Source organism: Phallusia mammillata, chromosome 8 (assembly GCF_965637545.1).
Source record: "Phallusia mammillata chromosome 8, kaPhaMamm4.hap1.1, whole genome shotgun sequence".
In the NCBI taxonomy this organism is placed as follows: Eukaryota; Metazoa; Chordata; class Ascidiacea; order Phlebobranchia; family Ascidiidae; genus Phallusia; species Phallusia mammillata.
This window is the reverse complement of record NC_137259.1, coordinates 10,026,214-10,035,840: the sequence shown is the minus strand read 5'-3', so window position 1 is coordinate 10,035,840 and position 9,627 is coordinate 10,026,214. Positions and strand designations below refer to the sequence as shown.

Sequence of the window (9,627 nt, the reverse complement as noted above, 5' to 3'; positions counted from 1 at the left end):
TAGCATCTGTACACAGACATGAAAAAGATGAAGTATATAATAAGTTTTTGCTGACAACAAAATTTCGTTGTTTTTCTTCTTACGAACAACGCGCACAGTGCTCTTTTGTTACGTCAAAAACAGAAAATAAAACCTTAGTGCAGGGGTGCACAACCTTTTTGCTAGGAGGCCGCATCGCAGATTCTTATTTTACCAACGGCCGCCATTTACCTGCTTTTTTGTTTTAAAATACTTGGTTTATATCATATATATACCGTCTATTGGCACCCAAAAAGCCCAGATTAATTTCTAGCTTGGTGCACAGATTGAGCTGCACAGCGTGGAGATCAGTCTTAAGTGTTTATGATGTCATAATCTATATTGTGATGCTTGTGGTACCTGTTGTGTTCGCATTGTTTGCACATAATAGGCATACAAAAAGTGTGACGCACATAGTTATTAGGCTGGTAATGTTATTTTTATTGCCACAAAAACTGTTTGGAGCAGTTTAAAAAATCAAAATGTTTAGCAAACGAGTTTTATTTTGCGTCACAGCGGCCTGTACATATAGCTTAAACTCGATGTCCTAATTATCAAACTTGGACACGGGGATAAAACATTAAAAAAGTTTACCTTGGCTCACATCATTTGAAACCTACATCTTTTTTCTAATATCCTGACAGTCAAATATTAATGGTTCATTAAAAGTGTGTGATGCACCCTTGTATACCCCTTCGTACTGGTGCACCCCATGCATATTTTGGTGCACCCTAGGGTGCACCGTGCACACCGGTTGAAGAGCACTGATCTACAGTATTAATGAATTTCGGCGTTTTTCAACCTTTTAATCATGATTGCATTGTTACGTATCACTACGTAACTGTAACATACAGTCTATGTAACAATGCAAAAATTAAAACTGTCGGAATTTTGCGCACCGGCTGCAACCCCTCTTTGCACCATAGCCACCACAGTTAGGCAGCATGACGTCATGTTCTGCGCTGTGAAAAATAACATAGTTGGTTCAAGAGTGGGCTACTTCCTTCTATTCTCGGTAACCAAAGAGAGAAAATACTTCTCCGTAGCCATAGTTGAAAGTCACAGCAACTTTATTTTATCTGGGAAAGTAAAAATTAGCTCTTATGTAAACGGCTTGTACTGTTTACATTGCAACCGGATTATCGCATCAAATGTCTTTGCAGCGGTAAAACTTGGCAACTCGATGGTGCTTTATTTTCCAACGTATGACGAATGAAGATTGTATTATTATGACGTCTAAAGTGCCATAAGTTTATTATTGACAAAAGAACTAATAAAACTGCCCATAGCATCGGAGATTCATCATCCGGCTGAGCAAAACAATGTTTTCTGTCCACCATTTCAACGTTAATGTTTCAAACCAAGAAAGTTGACAAACGGTTTCGTTGTTACCACGGAATGAGAATTGTCACTTTGCACAAATCATTGTTTTGAAAGTCATCTTGAAGTAAATATTGCAATATTTAAAAAACAGCTTGAAAAGTGGGTAAAGAGAGTGCTTCGATATAATGTTGCCGGGAACAGCTCAAATGAAATTAAAAAAAAAGATCCAATCAACACCTTTGTATATTCCATTCCCTGCGCCGAGTGTCCGTTAATATATATCGGGGAAACTGGTAGGTCACTCAACACCCGACGAAAAGAACATCAACGGGATGTTGCCAACAACGACGCGAAGAAGTCGGCCCTTTCCAATCACGCGGTATCACAAGGCCACCGTATTGATTTCAATGCGGCGTCTGTTGTGGCCCGGGACTACAGGAAAAGACTATTTCTTGAGTCATGGAATATTCACCAACAGGGCAACACAATGAACATTAAAACAGACGTGATGCTTTCAGCGTGCTACAGGCACCTGCTCAAAGATTAGAGGCCCAATCATTCGTTATCGCACGGTGTTTTCGTTGCGTTGTGACGTGCTTGCGTTTCATTCTTTTTTCCTTTGTTTATCGTGCACTGTACTAGTCGCACTCAGTGTTATTTATCCTGATGAAGACGACCTGTATAGGACGTCGAAACGTCGGAATAAAAATACATTTGCCAGAAGAGCTCTATAAACTTGATACTATGCCTGGCAGCAATAGCTTATTTAAAGAGCGTTTATATCAAAAAACCATTAAATTTGTTGTTGTTTGGCTAATATATTACATTAAATTGGATTATTTCATGTTTAGTTACATTTTTTTGATGTTTTGTTTTTCAATCTAGATGATCCCAGATATTTGTTGAGGTCAGACTAATTTTTTTCATTCGAACAAAAGTGGCAGCCCTAATTCTTAAGTTCGACAATACGTACAGTTAATTTTCGAGCTTTCAAGTTATCTTGGTTAGAACTTTTTTAACACACAATGTGGAAATTGTTTACAATCAAATGGAATTTCAAGAATTTGTGTTTAAGCCTTTTGTGTCAAGAATAGTGATGGGACGATACCAGGTTTTACAGCGAGTACCGACACCAAGTGCGAGTACCACATATATTCGATACCGAGTACGATTACCGAGTACTTAAGTTTAGTGTTGTAGGCCTACTTAGTTGTATATCACTGTCTCATTTATCTGCCATGACCGGGGTGCAGTGACGTGCACACACACATGCAGAAAAATGTAATCTCCACACGAAAGCGCATAAAAATATACGTAACCTTGTGGAACTTTTTAACGATTTTGTGCTGTTTGCCCGTATAAAAAGTTGCCTGTATTCTTATGGTGTAAACCGGCCTTCGGTATCAAACTATGGTATCGAAAACTGGAGATAAAATATTTCGATACCGAGTACGAGTATCGATACCACTAAAATTGTTCGATAGCATCGAGTACTCGTCCCATCACTAGTCAAGCAAAAAATGTACCAAATCTTTCAAAAACATTAATGGCCAATACTTATGAACTCTCTCACTAAACACCTAGTAGCTGCTAAATTGAGCAAAAAAATCAGAGCCAGTATATTTGTGTAGAACATAACTAAGTTTCGACAAGTGCTATTGTCATCGTCAAGTTATAACAAACAAAAGCGGCAGAAGGCACGCAACTGGGTGACGCAAAAAGGTAAGAAAAGGCGACACGAAGTTAAAATGTAAAAGCAATTAAACGGAGACAAAATAAAACGCACGCGGAAAGGGTGCAAACGGATGCACCCGAGGCAAAGCACGACCGCTAGATATTAAACAAATGAATAGAGATTCAAGAAGCATTAGTTTGTATCGGTGTTTTATGCTGCCTAAAACGTTTGGGTCGGAAAAGTTTACGCGGTGGGTCGGGTGTTCTTGGAGGTGCAAGCAGATGTGTGACTTTGTAATTTTTTTTTTTTTTTTTTTCGCAGGGACTCAGAGAGACCTAGCGAATTTCCGGGTGATGCAAATTGCTTCTCCCTTGCTATGGTCTTATTGTCATCATGCCCTGTATCACATTACGCGACAACGGAAAGGTAACAGAGAAGCTCGACAGAGAAAAAAAAGACAAACAATCTAGCGATTCACTTATGTGAAGGTAGTTCTGTGTACAGCTGGATACATTAGCTGCATTGGGCGCGTAACGGCAGGGGCGAATAAACAAAAGGGGGTTCCTTACACGACTAGATTATTCGTCGGGCATCACAAGATACCGAAAAACAACGGGCGGTACAAGAAAACGACAGAAAGAACAAGATCGCGGTAATAAAGGCGATAAGGTCAATTTCATTCCCTGTAATACATGGGCAAAGAAAATTTGCAGGCAAACTTAATGAAAGGCTCTAACTTGTGTAGAAAACAGGAAAAAGAAAGGGGGCCTAGGGATAACAGAGAACTGAAACTTGGCACAATATAAAAGAGGGGGGGAATGGCTGTAATTTGCAACACTAAGTGTACATATGTTTAAAATGGGTCGTATTTCTCCATTTCTTGGATGACAACAATGATCAAGTCTTTGTAGTTTTGACAGGAACGAATCTTTTCTGTGTGAAGTCGATATTTGAGCGATCGTTTTATCATTTGTATCAGCTTCTTCTTTGCTTCTTGTTGACCCATTGGTGTTTCTTTTGACTTATTTCGTGTCTTCCAAATTGCGTGTAGCAGTGACGTGTTCAGGACCGCAAAGAGAGCCTGAGTTCTTTGGTCTTCAATTGGGGGGACAATGTTGTAAATGAAGCTTGGATTGTTGTATATGTCCGCTTGAATGTTTGACATATGTCTGAACACTTGACTAATCAAATTTAGTGCGGGCTGCACCACCGGGCATTGCAAAAAGAGGTGGGGTATATTCTCATACGAGACTCTGCACAGGGTACAATTTGGATCAAGATCGGGAATATTTGGGATTAATTTAGATTTTACTGGGATCACTTCTTCGGTCAGTTTGTAATTAAAAGTTTTGAGGTAGTTAGGCAGAATTGGGTGGTGGATCAGGTGCCAAGATGGATGTATCGAGGGTTGATGGGTTTTCCGTTGATCGATCATGTAATTTTATGTGGGTTTCACTCGCGGAGCTATGAGGGCTTGGGTTGAGATGTTGTATCTTTTGATAATATTCAGTGTCTCATTGTAGTGGAGAGATGGGTGTGGTGTATGTGGGAGCGTATTTCTTTTCCGTAAATCCAGAAGTGTCGACAGTTGAAATCCAATGTTATACTCTATAATCGACAGCTGTGGAGTTGTATTCGTATCCAATAATCTGTGCTGAAGGTATTCTTGTACATTTCTGATGTAAAAAGCATCCAAGTAGATTGGGATGTCGGCGGCATTATATCCTCCTTCTTCTCTGGGTAGGCATAATCTGTGTGCGGGTATTTTTATATTCTTGTGGTTATTCCCGGACATAAAACCGCTGATTACCTCATTTATTTTGTCACGTTTGGCATTGGGGATAGGGTAGGTGGAAGCAAGTTTTGAAAAGGTGGGGAGCAAAATCGTTTTTGTTAGGACAGCTTTGGTATCCATTGTCAGGAAGGAGTCTGCAAGTTTCGTGATTTTTTCCTTAAACTTTACTATCAGCGTAGACCATTCACGTTGTATCATGGCTGGTTTTCCGATTGATATATTTAATGGACGGCTTGACTTTGTGGACCATTGGATCTTCAGCTCTGTGTGTGGGAGGAGTGGTGGTTCCATGGTTGCTAATGCTTGGGTCTTTTCGCTGTTAAGCTCCAGTTGTGTTATAGCCGTGAAGCGTTTAAGCGAGGTTAAGGCTTCGATCACGGACGTAGTGCCCGTCGTAATTAGGGTGACATCGTCGGCGAAAGCAACAATTTTGGGTGTTTTCCTGGAAGGTGAAGATGTCATCCTAATTGCTGGGTTCTTTTGGATGCAATTTAAGAGAGGATCCAGGGCAGCAGTAAAGGGTGAGACTGAGAGGATCTCCTTGCCTTACTCCTCTATGGATGGAGAAGGAAGGGGTCATGGTTCCGTTAACAGAAATTTGGGATCTGGCGGAGCTCTGCAGGGCTTTTATGTAGTTGATAAACCTGGTAGGGAAGTTTTGGGAGGTTAGGACAAAATTGATCCATTGGTGATTTAAACTGTCAAAAGCCTTTTTAAAGTCAATACAGATGAAAAGGACAAAATTGATCCATTGGTGATTTAAACTGTCAAAAGCCTTTTTAAAGTCAATAATGTTGTTTTCCCTTCTTAAAGCTTCTTCGTAAAGGTCTCGTTTGAGGCTTGAGTAGTTAGGAACCTTTCTTCGCATATTGAAAGTTTGACAGTATTTCGTCGGTGTAAGGGTCTAGACGTTGATTTAGAGCTTTATTTAAAATCTTGTAGTCCGTGTTGAGTAGGGTGATGGGTCGAAACTGTAAAGGATGAGTGGGATTGTCTCGTTTTGGGATAAGAGTAATATGGCCTTGAGCAAAAGTTGGTTCCATTGAGGCTGTTTGGTAAACATAATTAAGGGCTGATGTAAGGTCGACTCCAATTATCTTCCAGAAGTGGATGTAGAATTCAATGGAAATGCCATCTGGTCCAGGAGATTTTCCCTTTGGAAGCGATCTTGTCAGTGTGCTAAGTTCTGTGATTGTCAGTGGATTTTCCAAAGTTCGCGCCGCTTCTTCTGGCAGGCGCGAAATGTGAGGCAGAAGGTACTTTTTTCCTTCTGATATTTCTTTGGCTGAGTTTTGGTACAGGTTTTGGTAGAATTTAAAAATTTGTTTTCGAATCTTTGTTTGTGAGGTGATTGATAATCCAGCGTCGTCTTCGAGTTCTTGAATGATAGATTGTGTTTTCCTTTCTTTTATGTTCGAGTACACAGTTTTGTCCGCCATATGTTTGTAATTTCTGTCGTCTGCAAGAGATTTTAGTACGTTTTCCCGTTGTCTTTGGATGAGCTTGAGTTTCAGTTGTTTCATTCTTTCGCTGTAGATTTTTAATTTTTCCTTTGTTGGGGCACTTTCAAGTTCCTGGCGTATTTGTTCTAGGTTTTGTTGGAGGTCGTGTATTTCTCTTCTATTTTCTTCGGCGATTCGTTTCGAATGTTTTATTAGTAGTAGTTTAATTCTGGTTTTCATAAGGAGCCATAGTTGGAGGGGATTTTGTATCAGGTCTGATGCCAGCGCTTTCCAATTTTTGTCTTTGGCTTCCAGATCAGAGATGAGGTCGCGGTCTTGGAAAGTTTTGATATTGTTTTTCCACGGGGTTCTGATTGGTCCATGTTTCAAAGGTATTCTTGTGGTGAGTATGATCGTGTCATGGTCGGAGAGAGGGTTTGGTTTGAAAGTCTGTTTTTCCGGGATAATTTCGGAAGTTATAGATGGTCTGTCGAGTCTCGAGTGTGTCTGTGTACTGTGTCTGGTAAACTGGGTTCCATTTGGTTCTAGAGTCCTGTATGCATCGTTTAGGCAGAAGGTACGCTTGATTTGTTGAAGAGGTTTGTTCGGTCTATGGTTTTGGCGTGGTGGAAAGCAGTCCAGGTTGGGGTCTTCAATGTAGATTGTGTTTTCCTTTCTTTTATGTTCGAGTACACAGTTTTGTCCGCCATATGTTTGTAATTTCTGTCGTCTGCAAGATATTTTAGTACGTTTTCCCGTTGTCTTTGGGTGAGCTTGAGTTTCAGTTGTTTCTTTCTTTCGCTGTAGATTTTTAATTTTTCCTTTGTTGGGGCACTTTCAAGTTCCTGGCGTATTTGTTCTAGGTTTTGTTGGAGGTCGTGTATTTCTCTTCTATTTTCTTCGGCGATTCGGTTCGAATGTTTTATTAGTAGTAGTTTAATTCTGGTTTTCATAAGGAACCATAGTTGGAGGGGATTTTTTATCAGGTCTGATGCCAGCGCTTTCCAATTTTTGTATTTGGCTTCCAGATCAGAGATGAGGTCGCGGTCTTGGAAAGTTTTGATATTGTTTTTCCACGGGGTTCTGATTGGTCCATGTTTCAAAAGTATTCTTGTGGTGAGTATGATCGTGTCATGGTCGGAGAGAGGGTTTGGTTTGAAAGTCTGTTTTTCCGGGATAATTTCGGAAGTTATAGATAGTCTGTGTACTGTGTCTGGTAAACTGGGTTCCATTTGGTTCTAGAGTCCTGTATGCATCGTTTAGGCAGAAGGTACGCTTGATTTGTTGAAGAGGTTTGTTCGGTCTATGGTTTTGGCGTGGTGGAAAGCAGTCCAGGTTGGGGTCTTCAATGTTATTAAAGTCCCCTCCGAATATGATTGGGAGAGCTGCATGTACGTATGGGTATAGGCTGTCAAAGAATATTTTATTTTCTACTCGATTCGTTGAGCCAGAAGGGGCGTATATGTTTACCAAATGTATCCGATGGATACCTGTTTCAATTTGCGCTGTGACTATTCTGCCTCTGGTATCTGTGTTAATGTTTGATAGCACTAAATTTTGGTTAAGATTGCAACACCGTTTTGTCGTTGTTCAGTTTCAGTGTTCGAGTTAAAAGTTGCGCAGCCGTATGTCCATTCCTTTGTCCATATTGATTCTTCTTGTGGTTTTGACATTGTCTCTTGTAAAAAACAGATGTTTGCATTGCTATTTTTAATGTGGTCAAAAACAGACGTTTTGTTGTTTCCGTTAGTCCGTTGACATTCAAAGAAAGTACTTTCATAAATGAAACCATTTTAACTGGCTACTCATGAACAAAGAGGGAAAATGAACAAACTAACTAACAGCAAAGGAGATAGTTCACGTAGGTTTCTTGCGGTTGAAATAAGACTTCTAGGGGTTAAGGTGTGAGGGTATATAGGTTTGTCTAGGATTGGAGGTATCTGTAGCGTTTCGTTGAAATCTTGTGGAAAAACAGCTCCACATGTATATGTAGTAGAGGCCCCTGGAGGAACGGTTAGTGTTCTTGTACACGTAAAGCATCTAAGATGGATGTTCGGACAGTCCATTTTGTGGCATTTAATGTATTCTTTCAATGCTGGTTTTAAAGTCCATTGACCACACGTGCATCGCACAAAGTCATGTTTGCAGTTACACTGCATTTCGACGACCGCTAATCGCATTTGGCAGCATCTCGTTGTTGTTAAATCTTGTTCTGGGCTCGCTGGGTGAGTCTGCGAGCGTTTACGCTTATTATTAAAAAGAAAACTAGCCTTACTTTGCTCTTGCTGAGTAGTGTCTCCTGGAAGCTCGTGGTCTCCGGCAGGCTCTTCATCTATTTCGACGGTGTTTCCTATTAGACTAAGATCCTGGTCCGCGTTATATGCTCCTGCCTCTTGTTATTTTTCTGTTTGTGGAGCGTCAACGAGGGCTGGGGTTTTTCCATGGTCTGGGTGTGGGTGGGGCCGGTCCAAAGGTTGGTTGGATGATCTTTGGGGTTTGGGTGTGCTCGATGTGGGGGGATTATCAAGCTGTGGGTACTCATCATTTTTTTGTTCCTGGTCTTTTGTCGAAGGAGGGGGTGTTTGGGTGGGGTTTTCTGTTTGTGGTGCTTGGGGTTGTTGAAAATGAGATTCAATGCCATGGCCCATTTCCCGGCATCGGGGGCAGTACTCCGGTTGGTCGGGGTAAGCAATGTCGATCCGTCGACGATCGAAGGAGAGCCGTTTGGGTATTGGATGAAGCTGCAATTTTTCTTTATTGACAATGAAGATTCTTCGACCGGAAAGGAGGCCATGATCGTCTCTGGCGTGCCAACAACGATACACGTCAGTGTATTTTTCGATGATGGTCTTGGCCATCTCAAGGCTGTATTGGGGTAGCACGTATAGCATGACGACGCGTTCTTCATTGTCCCCATATTGGGAGACATATGATGCCTTGCCCGACTCGTTTAATATCTTCGCTAGATGTTTGGCCCAGGTTTCAGTGCGGGCTTTGAATGTTACTTTCCCGCCGGGTGTTTGAACAAGTGCCTCAAGGTGACGGCGTACATCGAAATTTAGGTCTTGTAGGAGGTCGTAGATCTGGGCCCTTGGCAAGCCGGGTTCAAAACGCACGTCAACGTTTGTACGCCATTGCTCAGGAGGAATAAGGGGTTTGGAGGCAGCTTGGCTCCCCGTTACTTTTTTGATGGTATCCCCTGAAGAGGCGGCATTTGCATATGTCGGCTTCTCCGACATGAGCTCTCAGGATGCCTCCTGAGAGGAGCACAGGTGTAGCAGAGACTCCTTCAAACTAGGTATAAGCTGAATAATCCACAGAAGTCCAGTAATCCGCGTAAGTCCACAATATATATCCGTGTGATTGAGTCAAAA

General features: G+C 41.3%; 1 pseudogene; it reads right to left on the bottom strand.

Annotated features, from left to right (window-relative positions):
- Window positions 1-3,869: 3,869 nt before the first annotated feature.
- LOC145204768 (uncharacterized) lies at window positions 3,870-5,363 on the bottom strand (annotated as a pseudogene).
- Between the last annotated feature and the right edge of the window lie 4,264 nt (window positions 5,364-9,627).